At 46.2% G+C, this 24,174-nt stretch overlaps 1 long non-coding RNA gene across 2 annotated transcripts in view; it reads right to left on the reverse strand.

The window, feature by feature from the left end:
* The window catches only part of LOC308676703, a 70,695-nt gene that overhangs the window by 12,026 nt on the left and 34,495 nt on the right, over nucleotides 1-24,174 (reverse strand). The window contains exon 4 of one of the 2 annotated variants that reach the window (XR_014028348.1): nucleotides 2,747-2,787. This is a non-coding gene — a long non-coding RNA (uncharacterized lncRNA). Of the gene's footprint in view, nucleotides 1-2,576; nucleotides 2,788-24,174 lie in introns of those variants that run through there. The other variant, XR_014028349.1, reaches the window with a different exon arrangement.

Raw genomic sequence — 24,174 nt, forward strand, 5'->3', positions numbered from 1 at the left:
TATATATATATATATATATATATATATATATATATATATATATATATATATATATATATATCTTTGGTCATTCGGGTTTTTCCCCGCGTAGAATTGAAGGTTCTACGTGGGGAAAAACCCGAATGACCAAAGATCCACATACAAACACCCGCGAAAACCTCAGAAAACCTCAGAAAACATATATATATAATTTGTTTCATTTCTGGGAAATCTTACTCAACTTTTATAATGACCTGCATGCAGGAGATACCATACTGTACATCAATAAGCAAAAACCCTTTGCTCACTTGCTGGTTCAAGGACTGGTGAATAGTTTTATAATGTGGCTGTCAAAGAAAAGCCAGCAAATTGACAAATAAAGCCAATATATGGCACAGTAGGATAAGAAAAGAACATTCTCAGATTCTGGGCACAATCTGAGGACAATCAGAGGAAGAGGGATAAATTGTGAGTTTCCCACCATTGTGTCCATGTTCATCGCAACCAGCAAAACAACACACTTCTTGGTTACAATCCCCTGGAAAACTATAGAAATGCATTCTTTGGAATCTAAGAAGAGAGGCTTTTTTAAAAAAAAAAATAAGCGTTGCCAACTGAAAATGTGTTATGCAGCAATTTTGCCTTCATAACTGTTCTTTTTCATTGTTTAGGGAAGGAAAAACAGATGGAAGAAGTAGCTGGAAAAAAAATAGGGAAGTGCTATACATGGAAACGTAGCAACGCCTGCATGTCCCATTAGCATCAGTGAATGAGACAGACTAGTCACTAGTTGAAAGCACCAAACATATCGAGTTCTCTCTCTGCAAACTGTTGGAGCCAAGAAATGGATTGCAGCAAGGGGAACATGAAGGGAATATCAGTGGCCTGAAGTCAGTGAGAAACAGAGGTGCCACAGGTGAGGGTCACCTGGCTTCAGTGGAAGATGCTAGATTGGGAGGAAGCACCATCTGGTGAGAAGTTGGATCCTGGATCAGTTCAAGCAACATTTGTGTTTCCAACAAGGGCTATTTTGACTTCTCTATGCGGACTACTTACCTCAAAAGGTGCTTTTTCAAAAGGCAACTGGACTGTTTTTTGCTTTGAGGAAGAAGAACAAAACACTTTGTCAAGAAACGTCCTCAGTTGTGATGGTAGTTGTGAATGGAATGGAAGGAGAGGTACTGAAAGTTGAGATTGAATAGTGGGAGGATGAAAGAATAGGTTCTGACTGGATGGTTGGGTGGGGTGGGGGGAATGGAAGGATTGCATTTCTTTGCAGTCATCTGGTCATTACTGCTCTATCTGAGAGCTGTTGAGGCCACTTGGGGGTTTGTCTGTGCCCTTGGGGATCACCTGAAACAAGATGCATTTGGTTGTGGAATCTTCTTGGAACTGCTGCAAGGGCTGCGTTGTAGACAGGAGATAGATGGTGTTTGATCCCTCCCGCTAGGTTGAGAGATAGATGCTCAGTGTTAACATAAGTGGCCTCTTGTACCCCTCTTTCAAACCAATGGTCCTCTCTATCCAAAACGTGGACCTTGCTGTCTTCAAAAGAGCGCCTTTTGTCTTTCAAATGCAGATGGACTGCTGAAACTTGTCCTAATGGTTTGATCTGCTATGTCATGCCCCGTGCGCTTGTGAAGTGGTTGTTTTGCTTCGCCAATGTACGGATCTGCACACGTCTCACTGCATTGTATTGCCCATATCACGTTGCTCAGTTTGTGACTGGATAGTTTGTCCTTGGGGTGGACAAGCTTCTGCCTTAGTGTATTCTTGGGCTTAAAGTGTGCATGCATGTTGTGTTGTTTGAAAGTTCTCCTGAGAGTTTCAGATATTCCTGCAACGTATGGCATGACAACATTTTGTTCTTCCTCGAAGCAAAAAAACCAGTCCAGCTACCTTTTGAAAAAAACACCTATGAGACAACTATCATCTGGATAACTGAGAATCTCAACTAACAGGGTAGCTACCTATTTTTGTGCCCCATCCTAGGCCATTCTGAAATGCAGGTCTTAGATCAATGATGGCTCTATTTAGCTACTTCGCTTTTTCCACCAATAAACAAGCCTTCCATAACTTCTTCAAATAGCTGTCCACAATACCAGCCAATGTCTATTGGCATTGTTGGGCAAAGGTGAAATGACCTGCTAGATATAGCAGCAATGTCACTTTATTTAGGTTTAGTCACAGTACTTAATTTTACAGAATCCTAGAAGTGGAAGAGACAATGTTGACTATTCAAGCTACTCTCGGTTTAGGGCAGGATCCCACATTAAAGCTTCCTCAATAGATAGCCATCTAGCCTCTGCTTGCACATATCCAGGTAATTAGTTTCACCATCAATTTTTCACTCAGAATCTGTTTTTCTGTTATTTAAGCTCATTATTCTGCCTCCTGCACAGAACATAGAATAGGTCGTGGTCACTGTGGTATAGCATCCCTTCAAGTGGTGAAGAATGTCTAATAGTTCCCTGTGCACTTTCTGATCTTAAAACTAATCATGCCCACCCTTTTAAATTCTCTGATCATGCTGCTTGTTCTTCTCCAAAGCTGCTCCAGGTTATTGGAGCCCTTTTTAAAATCCTGGAACCCAGAACTAGGCACAATGAGTTAAACGGAGTCTAATGAATGAGTAATATGCCAGAATTCTTTTTTTCTCTGTGATTCAGATTCATGTCACGGTAAATAAGAATTCTGTTTCGTGTGTTTTCCTAATTTTTTTTTTATGCTGACTGATTTAGTAGATTTATCTCTTTTTAAAACTTACAGATGCCGTAGGAGGTTCTCTTTCATGACTCCGGGGCTTTTCTGAAACACAGAATGAACACAAAAGTCACTTTGTTATTGCTTTTCCCCCCCAACAAGTTTCATTTATAAAAATTTTAATGCTGGCTGCAAATATCCCCTTCTCAAAAAAAGCCACTCATCTATTCCCCATATCGGAATATTTTCTGTCTTATCAGAAATTGTGCACTCAAGGAAGGATTCAGAAACAGGTATGTTGCTCAACATCCTTTGACTTTTCAAGCTTCCTCAAAAACATCACAATGAACAAGGCTTTGATCAGGAGTATCTGTTCTGGATCTTTGAATTAAAAAAACAACAACCCTATACTGACTCGGGGACTAAGACCATTCCATTCTGCTTTCTGCTTTTTATTTTGTCAACCTAATTTGCAAAAATAAAATTGTTCTCTCTTTTTTGGCAAATTGTGTTAATGGTACTATTACCTGACTAATTTGCAAAATCATTACAGTTGCACTGACGGAACTGGCAAACTTGGGATTACCCAGCAGTCAGGCAGAGAGCATTAGGTTAGAACAGGAGTGTCAAACTCAATTTCATTGAGGGCCGCATCAGCATTGCGGTTGCCCTCAGGGGGCCAGGTGGGTATTGCCAGGGTGGGCGTGGACTACTGGGTGGGCATGGCTAGAGTGCGTATGGCCTACTGGGTGGGCATGGCCAGCTCTACATCGTTCACATCAAGGGTGCCTATGGGGGCCTGGGCAGGAGTGGGACAGATCTGAGGGTCTCTGGCAGGAGGAGGGTCTCTGGGCCAGGGCCAAGGCAGTGGGGGCCGTTCCCTCACTGTTTCCAGGACGGCTTCGCGGGCCACATGAAACCACCACGGGCCGGATCTGGCCCCCTGGCCTTGTGTTTGACATGTCTGGGTTAGAAGGACCATTAAGATTATCAGCACCTTCATTTAATCATGAGTCCTTCGGGAGAAGGGCGGTATACAAATTAAATTAAATTAAATTAAATTAAATTAAATTAAATTAAATTAAACTCAGAAAGATGCTATAGAATGTTAAATAATTAACAGGGCCTATAACTCAACCTGTCCCTCCGTCATGCCAAAGCATCGCTGCCATGACCTTTGCAACTCTTCCATTTCCTTTATTAAAAATTGCCTTCCAACTGCAAATAAATTGATTATTAGAAATGAATCTTAGTTATCTCAGGTGTATTTCTGTTGGTTCCCTTGTGCTATTTAAAATGCACTTCAGAATCCATGCAGTTTGCCCTCAACTTATGACCATAATCATGCCCGAAATTACAATAGTAAATTGTTGCAATCGTAAGTCGAGGCATCACGTGACGGGATCCAATTTGTTGGCATTTTTGCAGTGGTCATTAACTGAACTCTGCAGTTGTTAAGCGAATCCATTTTGCCGAATAGGTGCTTTTTGCTGGAAACCAGAAGTCAATGGCAAAAACTGACAAAAATATCCAAAGTTGTAGTGATGTGATTGTGGAATGCTGCAAACGGCCCTAAAGATGAGCCAGTTGCCAAGTGCCCAAAATACTATCACATGACCATGGGCGTGTGTGTGTGTGTGTGTGTGTGTACGGCTGTCATAACATCAAAATTGGGACCTTATTAGCTGTTGGGGGAGGTCCATTGTAACTTCAAATGGTTGCTAAGCAACCGGATATAAGTCAAGGACCACCTATAATAAAAAAAATCTATAATTGCAAACACTTGAAATAACAAAGGAAGTAAACAGTATTAACCCTGAGGGTCAGTGTAAAACTTTGCTGGTCTCTAAAGTGAGAATTGACTCAAGAAAAGCTAATTATAAAAGCAGCAAAGATAGATGAGGAAAGATTTTAAAATTACGACAACAGTATTTCTGCAAATTTCCAAGAGTCATTCTCTATCCAAATCTTCTCCAACCTGATGATGGGCAACTGAAGGATACCAAGCTGGGGAATCCTGCTCTTGGCTTCCAAGATTCACTCAAGAAGCAAGTCAATCCCATCAAACCCTCTTTTGTGCCATTCTCCTAATTGCCTTGTTGTTGCTGTTTTGTTCACTCCTCTCATGAGCCAACCAGTGCTCCCTTCCCTTGAACAGTGGGGATGTCCAGAATTAGCATCTTTCATCCTTGCTGTACATTTATTTTTGTAGTGAGAAAAGAAAGGGGTACCTATTCTTAAGCTTTAGATTGATGAAATGATGGCCAGGTGATAATGGGCTTCTGACTTCAGCAAGGAATGGAAAGAAGTGATGGCTAAGAGAAGGGACAAGGCAAGAGACACTCCTACTTCATAGGTCCAGGATTAACACAAACTAAATTTTCATGAATAAGAGCAAAGTTGAACTGGAAACCAGTTGGATCGTTTACAGAAGAGGTCCATGGTAAGCAACCCCATCGGGTCTTATCATTAGTAATGTGGGACAGTTGTGTCAGAGTCTACAGGAAATTGGAATTGTGTGACTCTTTGACAAGAGTTTGGTTGTGACTTCATGTTTTCTAGACTTCAGTTCCATTCTGCATAAATCATTTAATTTGCCAGATGTCAAAATCTCTCTCCCTCCTTTGGGCAAAGCAGGCTAACAAGGTCATATCTCTAGGATGTGTTTAAAACTGAATGTATTCCTTAAAAATGAGGGCGCTCGAAATGAGGGGCCCTGGATGTTAAATTTTAATTATTTCCTTCCTCTTTTTAGTCCTGTTTCCATGACTTCATTTGATCTGGGGATTCATCCCACAATTCATTTTACATGCGATAGACCTCAGATCAGAGAAATGTTAAGTAAATAGGAAAATAGAGGAGTCCTTTAGATCTTATGCAGAAGACATTTTTCCCCCAGCCCTGACTCACCAAACCCTGCCTGCCTCTAAATTTATTTGTTTGGTTTTTTTTCAGTTTATAACACTATCATTCGCTCTTCCATGGTTTTGCACAAGAGCGATCATGCGAGGTAAGTTGGAATGGAAGAATGTGACCAGCCCCAAGCAATACACTGAATTTGCATGGCTAAATATGGACTCGAAACTGAATTCCTAGGTGGACAACTTTATTTTTGACAGCCTCTGACATTATTCTTTTGCTTCAAAATAACGTTACCCAACTGCTGATACAAATAGAAATCTCACCGGGAGGTAAAAACGTTTTGAACTGGACTTCAGATGATCACCTGGACAGATGCATTTCAGGTAGAGGTGGGCTACCTACGGAAAGAGTTTGCCAGATCCTTATTTGGGCATGTTAACCTGCAGCCCTGGAATTTCCTGCTGGACCTGGATCAAAGTATAGACTCAGTCCAGCCACGCTTAGCTTTTCAAGAAAGATCATCTAGGTTAGTATTTCTCAACCTGGCCACGTGGAGATGTGTGGACTTCAACTCCCAGAATTTCTCAGCCAGCATGGTTGAGAAACACTGACTGAGTTGTTCTTTCTGATCTTGAAAAGCTAAGCACAGCTGGACCTAGTCAATACTTAGATACACTGGTCTATGTGCATCCTATTGTAGAATGATGGGGTGGAATGGAATGGAAAGCTAGCTGGACAGATGCACAGATGCCTATTTTGTAACACCAGAATTCCTAACGCAATTGCAAATTTATTGCTGAAAGATGTTCTGCAAACTGATTTGAAGCAATATGGCACCAGCTTTACCCTCCCTGATGTGAGCAAACCAAGGGAAAGAGCTTAATACCTGCACATATAAAAAAAAGTTTTTATATCACACAAATTGAAGGAAAAAACCCACAGTACAGCACCCAAATCAATCAAAACAATAGAGAGGCTTCATCAAAAAACAGGTTAATGGACTACTCCAAATGGAAATTATTTTGTGTAATTTCGGGGAGAGCTCAGTTTTTTTGGGGGGGGGTGTTGTGTGTGTGTGGTTTGTAACAGATGAGAGGAAAATATTTTGTGTATTCCCTGATGTATTGTTCTCATCTTTTAAACATACATCCCTAGCAATGACAGTGAGGCCAAGGGATGCCCTGGATTTAAATATTAGAACATGAGTTTGAATTGTAACGTTGGCTCACAGGTAGGCAGGCAGAGAAGGGCCTTCTTAAAATTGGTTCCCTTCTCTACATCTGATATGTTGGGTTAGAACTAATAACATCCCTAGATATTATACTCTGTGAAAATACTGGTTGTAGACCAGAACATCTAAAGGAGTTTAGGTTCAGAAAACTGATGTAGGGCAGATCACTGGGGGTTTAACCTCAATTTCCTAATGTACAAAATGGGAGAAATAGTGCCCTTCCAACCTCACACTGCACATTTAAAAAGCACTACACTCTAATAAAACTGGTAAGAGAATAATAAAACTCAACTGAGCCTTAGTTAAATCCAAGTACACATATTTTATTGCTTTGCACAATGAGGTTTTCTGATGCAGGGAAGTTATATCCAGGCATAGAAAAGTAATTACGGTCTTTGCAGGTATGCAACGAAACCATCACGGTACAAAGAAGTTCATTAACATCTCAAATGTGTTATGTGCTATACACACACACACACACACACACACACACACATACAAAAGGTATGGCTGTTACCATTCACATTTCTCAAAGCAGAATATCGTGGGGTGGTGCACATGCAATGTTTGGATCATTACAACACCTTCCTCTCTTTCTCCAATATACACATCAGGCAAGGTACAGCCCACAAAAAACATATTGTATCTGACATCTAATAGCTCTCACACAATCCTTCTAAAAATATCGTTGATGGATTGGGCAACAATCAGTGGCACGTAGATTAAAATCTATCTGCGTAAAAGACTAATTAAAAGGAAGTATGTAGGCACACTGGTAGACAAGAGGGAGGGAACAGGAAGAGAGAGACGAAGGAAGGAATTATGTAACATGGAGCCTACAACACACACCCTTCTGTTTCTTCCTGTCTTCACACACACATGCACACTGACAATAACTACAACTGGCTTTGGAAGCATGCATCACAAAAGCAAAAATTATTAAACAAAGGGACACAATGGGACTAGGTATAGAAAAGAACCATCACCTCAAACAATATTGTAAACATGCAGAAATAGCAGCACACAAACTTTGCCTATTCGGGTGCATGGCATACTCACAAGTATCTATACAGCAGAGCCACAGGGTTATTTATTTATTTATTTATTTAATTAAATTTTTATACCGCCCTTCTCCCGAAGGACTCAGGGCGGTGAACAGGGCATATCTTAAAACTACAAAAGTACAAAAGTTAAAAAAGAATTAAATTATTGCCCACAATAAAAACAATAAAATATATATATAAATATTAAAACCCTAAGTAATTCCCCATCAGGCCAGGCCAGCTTGTTCAAATAAATGGGTCTTTAACCCGCGCCGGTGGTTAAGGGGCTGGCCTAGAAACCAGGAGATGGTGAGTTCTAGTCCCACCTTAGGCATGAAAACCAGGTTGGTGACTTTGGGCCAATCATCAAGAGACTGTGAGTTCTAGTCCCGGCTTAGGCGTGAAAACTGACTGGGTGCCTTGGAGCCAGTCGCTCACCTCACAACTCACTTCACTTCATCCAACTCACCTCACAGATTGGTTGTTGTGGAGAAAAAAAAGAGGAAGAGCACAGAGCATTATCCATGCTTGCCACCTTGAGTTACTTATAGAGCATTAAAGGCAAAATAAAAAATCAAATAAAAGAGAAAGAGATGTGTGTGGGGGAAAGGGAAAAAGAAAATGGATGGCCGGCCGACTGACTGACTGACTGATTGACTGAAATACAGACACTAACAAGCTAAAAGAGTGCCCCACAGTTTCACTTTCCCTGAAACCTGCAGGGAAGGCCCACAACAATGACTTATCATTAAAATGGGAGAATAAAAGGCATCTCTGCAGCGGCCAGACAGAATTGGGAAAAGGTTAGGGATGGAAACGCCTGCAGTTTTGTGCTAGCAAAGGGATATTTTCACAAAGCCTGCCCTCAGATGTGGCAAGAGGGAAACAGTGAAGCCCCCAATAAATATGAACACACACGGACACACAATCAACATTCTCTCTTAGTATCTGCACTTCATTTTCAGTTGTGCCACAGACAGTCCAACTTGACCCAAAAACCTCACAGACTTGAGGACAGGGGCAAAAAGTCATTTCTCTCTAGACATATTACCCACTTCAGAGGCATGTCTGCCTCACCAGGGCATCCAGATAGGGAAATTGTGTGTCTGTGGCAGGGTTGCACTTGTCTGTGGTGGATTACGTGGGCCACACTCCCAGGAAAATGTAAGTAGGGGCCAGGGTGAAAATGAACATTCAGAGTTTCACAGAGTCTAACTCAGAGGCAGTTGGAGAACTAAATTCGAGTGAAAGCTTCCATCTCCTTCCAAGGAATGCTTGATTTACAACCACAACTGAGCCCAAATTTTCTGTTGCTAGCCAAGACAATTGTTAAGTGAGTTGTACCCCCATTTCACAACCTTTATTGCCACCGTTGTTAAGCAAATCACTTCAGTTATTAAATGAATCGTGCCGTTCTTAAGCAAATCTGGCTTTTTCCCTTGACTCCGCTTGTTGGAAGCCAGCTGGAAAGGACATAAATACATGCCAGTTGCCAAGCGCCCAAATTTTGATCATGTCACCATGGGGATGTTGTGACAGTTGTAGGTGGGAAAACTGGTCATAAGTCCCTTGTTTCAGTGTCATCATAACTTTGAACAGTCACTAAACAAATGTTTGTACATTGATTATTATCTGTATTGGGTTTCCCTTACAACAGTGTTTCTTAACCTTGCTGGCTATGGAATTCTGGGAGCTGAAGTCCAAACATTTTAAAGTTGTCAAGATTGAGAACCAATGCTTTACAGGAAGACAGATTCTGATTTAATATAAGACAGAAAAACGTTTTAAAGGAATTTAAAGTAGGATGGATGAACCAATGACCTTGGTTCCCTTTTCCTGGAGTTATTCAGATGGAAGATGGACAGCTATCTATCTGGAATACTTAAATCTGGGATTTAGCAGGGAGTTGAATTCACTGGCCTAAATAACTTTTTCCAACTCTAGGATTAACCTGAAATGTTTCCTTTACATTTAATTAACATTAAGTATATTGTGTAGACATGGATTGAATCATCTTTCTATTTAAAAATTACAATATGCTGCACACTTTCTGGACATTTAGCTATTCAGATGACATTCCAATGTCCCATTCTATACAATGGGTGAGGAAAAATAATTTTTAACTGAAGCAAAAAAAAGGGCATGAACCTCATGGACTCAGAGCAATCCTTGTTAGTCAAAATGGGTCTAATTCCCTACCTATCTGTACTTTAGATGAAGAATGGGATTTTTTTTATACAATGGGATCCCTGGGCCTATTGTAACAAAGCAATATATTTTTTTTATCAGCAGGCTGGCAAGCATTACCACAAGAAAGTGTTTTAGGAATCTGGAGGCTTAGACCAAGCTGTCATTGATCGAAGAACAGATCAAGATGATGAAGGAAATGAAAAGCAACAGGCAGAGAGGTAGAAAAGGCAAGACTAATTGGGCCAGCATGAAACCTGAAAACAAGGCTAGGGCTTTAAAGATTCTCTAATCCCCTGAGCACCCAATAAAATTCCCCCACTGTCAAGTGCCCTCCCACCATCACCCCATCTAATTGAGAAGATGGGGCACAGCTGGTGAGGTGAGACAGAAGTGACAAGTGTCACTCTGTTGTCTCAGAGGCTTCCCTCACCCCCACCCCCAAAAAAAGAAATCTGGCCAAACAAACCAGGCCATAAGCAATAGGTCTTTGTGGGCAGAAACCGGCTGAAAGGAGCTTTTCTACTTGGTCAGAAGGCCTCTGGCACTCAGCCCAAAAAGATTGGTCGTGGCTTGGGTGGGTGACAGGTGGGGACAAAGAAAATACATCAGCCTCCAAGGAGGAAGGAGAGTTAACAAGGAGATGTTTTAGGGTCTCATTAGCACAGTGTGACTTGCTGTCTCATCACAGAACCTGCTACTTAATTAGGTCTCCACTGGGACAGAGACAGCCAGATGTGTCACTCATTACTTCTGTGTCTGTGCTTTGTGATGAGAATCCTGGGTTTGGAAGAAGGCAATAAGGCTTTAGTGGGGGCAGAGGAATCCAAATTTCTCTTTAGAAAAGTAGAGGAAGGGGCACTTAGGAGCAGACAGCCACCTAAGTTAGGGGATTGTTTGGAGGGAGTAAAACATCCAGGGAACAGAGGATGCAGGTGCCCTTCTAAAAGAGTTGCCACCAATTCACCAAGTTCCTCAGGCTGACTTCAGCCCTTTCCTTTCATATACTAAGCCTTTGGTACCCTCTGTCTTGCAGGATTGTCCTGAGAACAAGTATTGGAGGTAGCTCTCTCTAAGGAGAGAGAAAGAGTGTGTGTGCAAGGGAAAAAAAGAAAAGAAGAAAACTTGGATGGTGGAGAGAAAATGCATAACATATTTTGAATGGAATTGTAGTGTCGGGTTCGCGGATCATGAGACACAGACGTCAGGTGTGTAAGAGCCTTTATTAGGAGATAGCGTGGTCCGAACTGGGGAACAAAGGTTACCTGCCTTATTTTATACCTGACCTGGTGAATGCCTGGCCATGTTGTGACTCAGGGCCAGCCTGTGGGTCCGGCAGCCGGCTCAGATGTCTCGGATGACTCAGATGAGGGGGAGGAGGAGTGTGTGGAAGACGAACCGGCTGATGATGGCTTGGAGGCTTCGCAGAGCCCCCAGCCGGGGCCCTCTTCTCAGCTGCGTGAGCCCGATAGTGCGGAGGATGATGACCCACAGCTGGCCCTGTTCAAGGACGCCCGACGCAGGAGGCAGTCGAGCAGGACCAAACAGAGAAAGGCTGTGGGACTCCTCGGGAGGAGGCACAGGGAGGCCACGCCCTGATCTCTAAATAAAAGGAGTGTTTGGGGAAGGGCTGGTTGCTGAAAGCAACCCTTCCGTTTGAGGATTCAAGTTCCAGTGTTTTTGTTTCTTGTTCTGTTATTTGAGTAATAAATCTTGGCAGACGCTTTCCAGCCTTAGACGCTCTCCAGTCTCTACTGTTTGAACAGGGGTTTGCCTTATTGCAAGGCCGGTAGCAGGCTGGTTCAGAACAGTTTGCTTTCAGCCTCCCACCCCTTACTACTACGATGGAGCAGCTTCGTGCCGAGAATGCTCAGCTCACCCAGCAACTCACTTTGCTGGCAGCTCAGGTGGCTCAACTGCAAGCTCAGGTACATGCTGCACCCCCACCCAGGAGGAAATGTCAGATAGCTATGCCGGATAAATTTGCTGGCAATCCAGAACTGTTTCCTGCCTTCCTGGGACAATGCCAGCTTTTTATCAGCGTGAGAGCAGCTGATTTCCCCACTGACCGGGATAAGGTGGGATTCGTGTTAAGCCTTCTGTCGGGGGATGCAGCTCGTTGGGGCACGCCTCTGCTGGCACAACCTAGCCCTTTGTTGGATAACTTTGGGGGGTTTTGTGACCATATGCGCCTCATGTACGAGGACCCAATTAAGGCGCAGACTGCCACCCGACGCCTGAAAGCTCTGAGGCAGGGTCAGCGCCCCCTACAGGCCTATATCAGCGACTTCCGGCTGCTTAGCCAGGATTCCGCCTGGAATGAGGCTGCGCTCGTGGATGCCTTCCAGGATGGCTTGTCGGAGGAGATGTTGGATGAGCTGGCCCGCGTGGACATTCCCTCAGACCTGAATGGGCTGATCCATCTTTGTCTGCGGATCGATGCCCGGCTGCAGCAGCGAAAGAGTCGCCGTGCCACCCCACAGACCCCTGCCGCCCCTGTTGTGCGTGAGCCCCCAGTCCAGAGGGAGGAGCCAATGGAGCTGGGTGCCGCCAGGTCCCGTCTATCGGTGACGGAAATGGACAGACGACGATCGGGGGGGTTGTGTTTTTACTGTGGGGACCCTGGACATTTGGCTGCTTCTTGCCCAAAGAAGCGTCAGCGGGCATCAGTGACCAAGTCTGCCCCGAGAAAGTCCCCTACTTTGCTGTCGGGAAACGGCCCGAGCCCGATCTAGACGGTGTGATAGATCGGGCGACCCACAACGACCACACCGAGCGACGCCGTTCCGACGGTGCCTGTGAACCTCCACGGCATTTGATTTTGGAGGCACGTCTGATCCTTCCTGGCAAGCCAGAGGGGATTCCGGTCCATGCCTTAATTGACTCTGGGGCTACCACAAACTTTATAAACGACATCTTTCGGGATCTGTTGGACCAGTTTGTCGTGATTTACCTGGACGACATCCTGATTTACTCCCCGTCGCGTGAAGCGCATCATCAGCATCTCCGTCAGGTCCTGCAGCGCCTCCGGAAACATCGGCTGTTTGCCAAGTTGGAGAAGTGCCAGTTCTACCAGGTGACCATCGATTTCCTGGGTCACCGCATTTCTCCTGAGGGCATCGCCATGGAGCCGAGTAAAGTTGAGTCGTTGCAGAGTTGGCAACCCCCGCGTCGCGTGAAGGATGTTCAGCGACTTCTTGGATTTGCCAACTACTATCGAACATTCATCCCTGGCTTTGCTGCCTTGACAGCCCCCCTCACCCGGCTCCTGCAGAAGAAGACTCGGTTCCAGTGGAACGCCCCCGAACAACAGGCGTTCCAGGCTTTGAAGGACGCCTTCATGAAGGAGCCCATCTTGAAGCATCCTGACCCGCAACGGCCGATTGTCGTGGAGGCGGACGCCTCCGACATTGCCATTGGGGCCGTGTTACTCCAGGCAACGACGCCCAGCGGTACCCTTTTCCCTTGCGCGTATCACTCTCGGAAATTGAACCCCTCGGAGCGCAACTATACCATCTGGGAGAAGGAGCTGCTGGCCATCAAGGCGGCGTTCGAGGCTTGGAGGCATCATCTGGAGGGGGCGCGGCATCAAATCGAGGTCCGGACGGACCACAAGAATCTGGAAAGCCTGCAGACCGCTCGGAATTTGAACCAACGCCAGATCCGGTGGTCCCTTTTCTTTGCGAGGTTTGACTTCCGGGTGCGGTACATACCAAGCGGCCACAATCAGAGAGCGGATGCTCTGTCCAGGAAGCCCGAATACACCCGAGTGGAAGACAAGCTTCCGCCCAGGACAGTGATCCCCGTCGAGTCTTTTGCTGCGGTGCGGGAGCCGGTTGATATACGGGCTCGGATCCGGGAGGCGCAGCAGCAGGAGGCGTGGGTGGCTCAGCGGAAGGAAGAGGTGGGGCCAGATTCGCCTTGGTCGGTCACGGATGGACTTTTGTATTATCGTGACCGGCTCTATGTTCCGGGAGGGCCACTCAGGGGACTCGTCCTCAGCCAGTGTCATGATAACCCGGCTGCGGGGCATTTTGGCCTGTTCAAGACTCTGAACCTGGTCTCCCGTACCTTCTGGTGGCCCCGAGTCCGACACGACGTCCAGTCTTATGTCACCTCCTGCATCCCATGCAGGCAGGCCAAGTCAGCGACAGGGCCCCCGCCTGGTTTACTGCAGCCTTTGCCAACACCCAAGAGACCCTGGGGGGCTGTGTCCATGGACTTTCTGACGGATCTACCCCCATCCTCCGGCTTCACGACAGTGTTTGTGGTGGTGGACATGTTGACCAAGATGGCGCACTTCATCCCCTGTCACGGCTTACCGTCAGCTCGCGCCACTAGTCGCATGTTCATCCAACAGGTGTTCCGGCTGCACGGCCTTCCCGATAGAGTCGTCTCCGATAGGGGGGCCCAGTTTACAGCCCGCTTCTGGCAGGAGTTGATGCGTGCGTTGGACATTAAGGTTTGCCTCTCGTCCGCGCATCATCCTCAAACTGACGGGGGTACCGAGAAGGTCATCGGTATCTTAGAGCAGTATCTGCGCTGCTACGTTAACCTGCAGCAGGACAATTGGGTGGACTATTTGGCCATAGCCGAGTTTGCCTTTAACAACTCGCAGCACACTTCCACGCAGATGACACCGTTCTTGGCCAATGTGGGTTATCACCCCCGGTTTTTCCCCCTTTCTCCCGTGGACTCACCGGAGCCGGCAGCGAACGATTTCATGGCGGAGTTACAGGCGATCCATCGGTTGGTGCGACGGCAGCTGGAGAAGGCCAAGGCCGACTACAAGAGGTTCGCCGATCGGTCGAGAAGGGATACGCCTCCACTATCGGTGGGGGATCGGGTCTGGCTGTCCACCAGGAACCTACCATCCACACGGGCGGCGAGGAAGCTGGACCACCGTTACCTTGGACCGTTCCCAGTCGAGGCTGTCATCAATCCGGTCGCCTATCGTTTAACTCTGCCACGTTCCCTGCGCGTGCACCCCGTCTTCCATCGGTCCTTGTTGGTCCCCGAACAACCGGCTTGTCCACTTCGCCAAGCGGAACCTCCCCCATCAGGACCTCGTGATGGAGGCAGCACCCCTGAGTACGAGGTCGCCAGCATCAGGGATTCCCGTTGGCTGAAAGGTCGCTTCCAGTACCTGATCGAGTGGAAAGGGTACGGGCCGGAGGACTTCACATGGGAAGACGCGACCGCCGTTCATGCCCCTGCGTTGGTGACTGCTTTTCACGAACAATTCCCATCCCGACCGCATCCGGATCGGCAGCCCCGGGGGAAGGGCCCTGCGGTGCGGGATAGTGTTGTGACTCAGGGCCAGCCTGTGGGTCCGGCAGCCGGCTCAGATGTCTCGGATGACTCAGATGAGGGGGAGGAGGAGTGTGTGGAAGACGAACCGGCTGATGATGGCTTGGAGGCTTCGCAGAGCCCCCAGCCGGGGCCCTCTTCTCAGCTGCGTGAGCCCGATAGTGCGGAGGATGATGACCCACAGCTGGCCCTGTTCAAGGACGCCCGACGCAGGAGGCAGTCGAGCAGGACCAAACAGAGAAAGGCTGTGGGACTCCTCGGGAGGAGGCACAGGGAGGCCACGCCCTGATCTCTAAATAAAAGGAGTGTTTGGGGAAGGGCTGGTTGCTGAAAGCAACCCTTCCGTTTGAGGATTCAAGTTCCAGTGTTTTTGTTTCTTGTTCTGTTATTTGAGTAATAAATCTTGGCAGACGCTTTCCAGCCTTAGACGCTCTCCAGTCTCTACTGTTTGAACAGGGGTTTGCCTTATTGCAAGGCCGGTAGCAGGCTGGTTCAGAACAGGCCAATAGGTTTAGACTCAGGTTTCCCACCAGCTGGGCAGCCAATCCCTTTAAATCCGGCTTTCCCGCCAGGAATTCTTCCTCTGGGCACATTTAAACAATTTTTGTTCCACTCTTTCTGTCTTGTAGAAGATAGGTAGTCCTCCACTTATAATCACAATGGGGAGCAAGCAGAATTTCCATCCCTAAATAAGGCAGTTTAGAAGTGAGTCACACTCAGGTTTACCACCTTTTTCCCATGGTTAAATAACTCATTGCAGTTGTTAAGTGAAGCACATGGTCGTTAAACAAATCTGGTTTCCTCACTGACTTGGCTTGTTGAAAGCCAGCTGGGAAGGTCACAAATGGTGATCACATGACCCCAGGACCCTGAACCATCATAAGTGTATATGCTGATTGCCAAGCGCCAGAATTCTGATCCTGTGACACAGGATGTATAAGGGTCATAACTGTGAGGACCAGTGGTAAGTCACTTTTTTCAGTGCTGTTGTAACTTTCACTAAATGAATGGTTGTAAATCGAGGACTACCCATAACTGGAAGAGCTCTCTCTCTCTCTCTCTCTCTCTCCTTCTAACTTGTGAACTCAGTATATCCATTCCTTCCTACCTTGAGCAATTTTTCTACCAGACAACTAACTGTCTCCCTACTAAACAACTCATAGCAGCAGCTGGATGTTTATTTATTTATTTGATTTATATACCGCCCTTCTCCCAACGTTTCAGTTGATCCTGCATCAAACCAGATTCTACCCACCCGTCACTACAACACACTTCATCTTAGTGGCATTCCTCTCTTCAAAACAGAGTTTTCCCCTGGTGTTGGCTATCCTCCCATCTCCTGCAATTAATATTGTCTTAGCAATATCAGGCATGTCACAGCAACAGCAAGCCTGCCTTTTCTGCACAGCAAGATGGAAGGGACTCTGCTTTTCCTACCACTGTACCAATTGACACATCTACCCTTCCAGTAATAACTCATCTTGCCATACAAGCCGGCCTGTCTCCTTATAAATCAATGTCAGAATCTAAACCTGTCTGTTGGAAAGCTGGTGAAGCTCATTTCAGAGATGACAGGGGTCACAAATTATTTTCCAGGGATCTGCTTTACCTGTGGTCTATAAATTGCATTTGATCTTCTGCCAATTTCCCCACTCTTTGGTTAGGCTAGCCAAACGAAAACAGATATCCATCCACATGCATGCAGAAACACACATTGCTCGCTTCTCTCCTGCTACTTATAGATTCTGCGTTGTAAGGAATTACAGTAAATGCAATTCTGCAAAGACATTACAGAGGTTTCACCTGGATAGGGGTCAGATTAAAGAAAAATTAAAGCAGCAGCAGACTCCAGAAACCCAGCTAATCACAGGTGGCAGACATGGGCTAGATAGCTCATGTGCCTGATTTGCAATGCAATTCTTTTTTTTTCCCAGTTTGCTTCAGCAAGCCCATTAGCACAGGAGTGTTAGGAGGAAACAGCAAAAGAACATTTGAAGATCAGCCATTAGTAGCACAGTTTCCTTGTAATTTCCTGGATGGGCAGGTTAACACCTCACAGGGTCATATAGTCCCAGAGTCCCTAAGCAAAAGATCCTTTTGTAAGAGACTTGGAGAGGTCCACGAGGAATGGCACCAGTGAGCATCTAGCTAGATTCCCACTATTATTTATTTATTTATTTATTATTTGGATTTGTATACCGCCCCTCTCCCGAAGGACTCGTGGGCCCTGATGAGCAGGAATGAAGACACACAGCTGAGTACAGAGAAACTCATTCTTTTATTAACCTGGAACTGTACTGGGGACTTGGGGTGCACCTCGCCATAATATATAGCCAAACCCTCTGGTAGCAACCAATCAGATTGAACCCATGCTTGCCGCCCAAGGTTGACCAGTTGCAGGACCGGAGACATCCTGTCTGGGTTGCTGGAGAGCCATTAACTCTCCAGCAATGCAAGTGGTGAGGTACCAAAAGCCCAGTACATAACACCCCTCCCTCCTAAGATCAGGCTATAATACCTTTGACAATAGTCAAGGCTTAGGAATCACTCCCAACAACCAAAATACATAATAATAAAATAATAACAATAATGCTTGTTAAGCCAAGGCAGTTAGAATGACATTACGCGACCTTTACAGACGTGCCTTGTAGAATAGACTACAATAAGATTAAACAACGGATAAATGGCTAGTCAATGCAGTAAAGACTACAAAGAGATGAAACAACGTCTCAATGAACATGCTTGTCAGCAGTTACAATTCACCCTCAATTTCTGTAGGTAGTGGTACAAGTGTCACAACCTAATACATCACTTTATTTTACAATATAGTCTGTAAGATATGCTGGGGGTTTGTGTGGTCTGGAGGAACACCTTGGAGTTCCAGTCACTTTGTGGTCTACCAGCTTACCCGGTGGGATGGGTAGACCCATATCCCCTTGTGCTCCATCGTCCAAGGGAATTGGAACGCTCTGGCTGGCCTCCCCAGTTGGCCCACCCCAGAGTCAGTCTGTTCTGCCGAGTAGGCACAGCGGTTGCTGAAATTCGGCTGGTTCGCCTGGTCAGGGGTCCCATGTTGCACTTCTGAGCTTCCCTGTTCTTCCTCGGAATCAAGTTCAGCTGAGAAAGGAAAACCCTGGTGGTTCTGGTGTGGGCTGGCTTGGGTGCCGGTTTGAGAACTTTGGGAGGGACTTATGCCATAGTCCTCACTTAGTGACCATTCTGGAAACCTCTTCCTAAGTTGGTCGATGTGTCTTCTGACCAGTCGCCCTCCCTCCAACCCCACTACATAAGATAGGGGTCCGGATGCTTTGGTCACCTGACCAGGAACCCACAAATTTCCAGGCCCATAGTTTCTGGCCCAAACCCAATCACCCATTTGCAGCCCCCTCGGGAGCTTTGGCCTAGAGGCTTCGGATGCCACTCTGTCTGGATGCAACCTGTCCAGTTTAGTAATTAAACGCCTTCCCCAACAAAGCTCAGCAGGACTTTTACCTGTAGCTGTGCAGGGTGTAGAATGTTGACAGAGCAAGAAATCTGCCAGTCTATGAGGCCAGTCACCTGTGATAATGCGCTTGAGTGCCTCCTTTGTTGTCCTCACCATGCGTTCGGCTTGTCCATTCAAAGAAGGATGAAATGGTGCAGACGTAGCATGTCTGATGAGGTTAACTCTAAGAAAAGCCTGAAACTCAGCAGCAGTGAATTGAGCCCCATTATCAGAAACCAAAACATCAGGCAACCCATGTGTTACAAAGATTTTTCTCAACACCTGGATGGTCCTAGCAGTAGTCATATTAGGGACTGGAACTACTTCCAGCCATTTTGAGTGGCTATCCACTACTATCATGAAAAGCTGTCCTTGAAAAGGCCCAGCATAGTCTATATGAACCCTGGACCAGGGAGTATGTGTTTCCTCTCACCTATGAACTGGGGCCTGAGGCATTTCAGGCCTAAACTTCTGGCAGGTATAGCAACCATGAACTTGATCCTCTACAGCCTTATCCAGGCTAGGCCACCAAAGGTAGCTTCTAGCTAAGGCTTTCATGCGTACAATGCCTGAATGGCCTTCACATAAGGATTGTAAGACTCTGTCCCTCAATGAAGTGGGGATAATGACTCTGTTGCCCCATAATATGCAGCCCTTGTGTGCAGAGAACTCATGTCTCCTGATAAAATAACTTTGAAATTCAGGGCCTGGACTTTTTTCCAACCAGCCCGTGTATACCCATGACAGTACTCTGCTCAGAATTTTATCTGTGGCAGTTTCCGCAGCAATATCCCCTGCGTGGAGGGGAAACTCAGGTAAGTCCTGAATGGACAATATTTTAGCAGCAGGAGCTGGATCAGGATCCATTAGTGGCAGTGGTAGTCTGCTGAGGCCATCTGCATGACCCATTTCCTTCCCAAGTTTATGAATTAACTTAAATTTGTATGCAGACAAAAATATAGACCATCTCAGCATTCTTGGAGACAGTATGTGGGGAGTTTGCTTATCTGTTGTGAATAGTCCCAAAAGGGGTTTGTGGTCAGTGTAGACAGTGAAATCCCTGCCATCATCAGTCCAGGTCAGCCTGTTGGAAAAGATATGTCTTAAGGTCACAGCGAAAGGACCGAAGGTCTGGGGCCATTCGGAGCTCCTGGGGGAGTTGATTCCACCAAGCAGGTGCCTCAACAGAGAAGGCCCTCCCCCTGGGGGTCGCCAGCCGACATTGTCTGGTTGACGGAACCCTGAGGAGGCCCTCTCTGTGTGAGCGCACAGGGTGATGGGAAAACGTTCCTGGCAGCAGACGGTCCTGCAAATATCCCGGGCCTAAGCCATGTAGGTAAGAACCAGCACCTTTAATCTCACCTGGAGGGCAACCGGTAGCCAATGCAGCTCACGCAGGAGGGGTGTAATATGGGAGGGATGCTCCCATCACAACCCGCGTGGCCGCATTCTGCACCAGCTGAAGCCTCAGGGTGGTCTTCAAGGGCAGCCCCATGTAGACAGCATTGCAGTAATCTACCCAGGAGGTGACGAGCGCATGAGTGACCATACGTAAAGCATCTCGGTCCAGATAGGGTCGCAACTGGCGCACCAGGCGAACCTGTGCAAATGCCCCCCTGGCCACGACTCCAACATGATCTTCTAAACTGAGTCGTGCATCCAGGAGGATGCCTAAGTTGATAATGAGGTTTTTAATTATGATTTTAAATGTTTTTATTGGCTTTAGTGGGACTTTGACACAATTTAATTCTTTTTTTTAGTATTTGTATTTATTTGTATTTTATTGTTGTTAGCTGCCCTGAGTCCTTCGGGAGATAGGGCGGCATACAAGTCTCATAAATAAATAAATAAATAAATAAATATAAATAATCATGAAATTTCTTAACTCCAGCCACTATGGCCAAGGCTTCTTTATCAATTTGCGCATAATTACGCTCAGCAGCGGACAAAGTTCTAGAATAGAAGGCAATAGGAACCTGTTTCCCATTCTTCTCTATGTGGCTTAAGACTGCCCCCACCCCATAGGAAGATGCATCACATGCAAGACATACAGGTTTAGACTCAATGTTATGAGTTACAGTGGACTTTTCTGAAAGGAGGGCCTTGAGATCCTGGAAACTTTTTTCATGTAAGTTAGTCCATTTCCAAGGGGCTTTTTTATCAAGTAGCCTGTGGAGGGGCTCTGCTATTGCAGCCTTATGAGATAGAAATGTGTGATAAAAATTCAGGAGGCCCAAAAATGCTTGCAGCTCTCCTTTTGATTTTGGCCTAGGAGCCATTTTGATGGCCTTTACTTTTGAATCAGGGGGTGAATCCCACTAGCATCGATATGGAACCCCAAAAATTCCGTTGATGAGACCCCAATACTACATTTGTTTTTCTTTAATTTGAGGCCTGCATCGTGGAGCCTTTGCAAAATGGCCCTGAGTCTATTGGCCAACACTTCTGGGGATTCCCCAGCAATAAGAACATCATCAAAATAAGGACAGACACCCTGAATACCCTTAAATGTGTGTTCCATAATCCCTTGGAAAATACCCAGTGCAACACTGACTCAAACTGCAAGTGTTTGACTTTGAATGCCCCTCTGTGAGTTACTATTGTTTGAACTGCAGCTGTGGCCTCGTCAACCGGCAGTTGTTGATACGCCTGCGCTAAATCAAGTTTAGCAAAAATGGTTCCCCTTTGCAAAGAGGCTAGAATATGGTTGACTATAGGGACCGGGTACGCATGTTGATTTAGGGCCTTATTTAATGTGCATTTGTAGTCTGCGCAAATGCGAACTTCCCCATTGGACTTAAGTGGGGTGACAATAGGAGTTTCCCACTCCCCCCCCCCCATCAACAGGCTGTAATACACCTTGCTCTACTAACTTATCAATTTCGGAATCAATTTTGTGTTTTAAACGAAGGGAACCCTGCAAGGCTTGACCCTAATCAGTACAATGTTCGGATCTAATTTAAAAGATATTGGCGGGCCAGTATAAGTTCCCAGTTTTGACTCGAAAACATCTGCGTATTCCTCACACACAGCCATGAGGTCTGCTGTCTGAGTCCAGTTAATGCCTGTAATTTGAATGCCCAAGGCCTCAAACCAATCAAGTCCAATAAGACTTGTTCTTTGGCCCTCTACTACTATGACATCCAGGTGCCCCAAAAACCCTTTAAATTTCACCAATAAGGTGGCTTCACCCTTAACTTTAATGTGAGCATTCTGAAAATCTGTTAAAATAATATCTGACAGTCTTAGTTTAGCCCACTGGTTACTGCATCTGCACACAAAGTTGAATGTGTCATGCAAAATGATCGATACCACCAAGCCGGAGTCCCACTCCATCTTACATGGAACTCCTTGTAGCTCTATCGAGAGCTTGAGTTTAGGCTTAAGGTGGCAATGAGCCCTGGTGCGGCAAATGCTTCTCTGGCTTCTGAAGAACCCCACACTAACTGGACCCTGGGCCCCAGTACCTCTCCTAGTCGGTTCCTCCGACTGGTGCTTAGGTGGCCAGTCTCTCTGGCGGGGTCTGCACACCACCACAATATGACTGGTCCTTCCACAAGCTCTACACGTAGCCGAACGAAATCTGCAATTGGCGCGGGAGAGGTTGCCTCTGCACCCCTTACTTCTAGGTAAGAGAACTGCCTTGTAATCGTTCTCTCTTTGGTGGTTGCCACGGTTTTGTGCGCTAGGCTGTCTTTAGAGCTTGTTTATTTCGGGTTCTTCGTCTTCTGACGATTCTCCACCACATTTGGCAACCTCAAGGTGGATGGAATCTTCTGCTTTTGAAGATTTGGTGGGCTGCATTGTTTGTACTGCACCTCCGGCTGCTTCGTCCGCCATGACCTCGTCCTGTGCTTCAGTGAATGTGAGATTTGGTCTGGCAAACAGTCTCTGCTGCAGGGTTCTGTCTCTAAGGCCACAGATGAGTCAGTCTCTCAGTCGTTCCTCTAAATTCGAAAATTTGCAAAGACGTATGGCCTGCCTTAGGTCCCCGATAAACTCGGATGCTGTCTCACCAGGAAGCTGCACTCGTTGGTCAAATTTAAAACGCCATGCCATCTCCGACATTTTGGACTGAAAATGCCTGGTCAGCTTCTTCTTAAGGTCAGCAAACAATACCGCTTCAATGGGCGTTGGCGCGAAGAGATTTTCTGCTAGATTGAAAGTCACTGGGCCACACACACACAGCAACGTCGCAGCTTTTAGGCCTTCCTCTGCAATCTGGTTTGCTCGTAGATAGTTCTCCACTTGCGAGAGGTAAGACAGCCAATTTACTGGATGTTTAATGTCGAACTCACTGAGTTTGCCGACCTTCGGCATCTTTTCCTCAATTCCTATATTCTTGGATCCTGCTTCTTAGGCTCAGGGAATGCATCCTCTGAGCACACGGCTGCTAGTGTAGCTTTACTAGCCGGCCTAGGGATGGGGGAAGATGCCTCTTCCCTCCAGCGAGTAATGCTGACCCCTCGTGACGTCAGCCCTTAGGCGGTGAAGCAGGATCCCATCCTCGTCGCCACTATTATGTCGTGGGCTCTGGTGAGCAGGAATGAAAACACACAGCTGAGTACAGAGAAACTCATTCTTTTATTAAGCTGGAACTGTACTGGGGACTTGGGGTGCACCTCGCCACAATATATAGCCAAACCCTCTGGTAGCAACCAATCAGATTGAACCCATGCTTGCCGCCCAAGGTTGACCAGTTGCAGGACCGGAGACATCCTGTCTGGGTTGGTGGAGAGCCGTTAACTCTCCAGCAATGCACGTGGTGAGGTACCAAAAGCCCAGTACATAACAAGATCCTTTTGTAAGAGACTTGGAGAGGTCCACGAGGAATGGCACCAGTGAGCATCTAGCTAGATTCCCACCTCCCCACTTCCATTAACTGTAAATACACTGTAAAGCCCCCATCTGGATGAGGTTTCTGGTAATTGGCCAGTTGGCCATTCGTTCCTTAGAATGTAGGTTTCCAACCTAATGATCAGTAAGCCCTTTGCTTGCAACCAAGTCAAGATTCTCAGAAACTCCCAGTGCAACTTGAGTTATCTCAGCCTGGAGTCTTCCCTGGGAATTCTCAGAGGTCTACACAGCCTCAAAAAATATCCATGGCATTTTCATCCTGTCCTTCTTCCCAAGTCCTGCCTTCCTCCCCATAATACCTTCATGAGATACTTTATATCAGGGGTCTTCAAACTTGGCCGCTTTATGACTTGTGGACTTCAACTCCCAGAATTCCTCAGCCAGCGTGCCTGGTTAAGGAATTCTGGGAGTTGAAGTCCACAAGTCATAAAAGGGCCCGGTTTGAAGACCCCTACTTTACATTGAGAAGCAGCATGGATTTGAATCCATATCTCATTGGCAAACCTAATCTTCCAACT

Source organism: Vipera berus, assembly GCF_964194415.1.
Source record: "Vipera berus genome assembly, chromosome: W".
Taxonomy (NCBI): Eukaryota; Metazoa; Chordata; class Lepidosauria; order Squamata; family Viperidae; genus Vipera; species Vipera berus.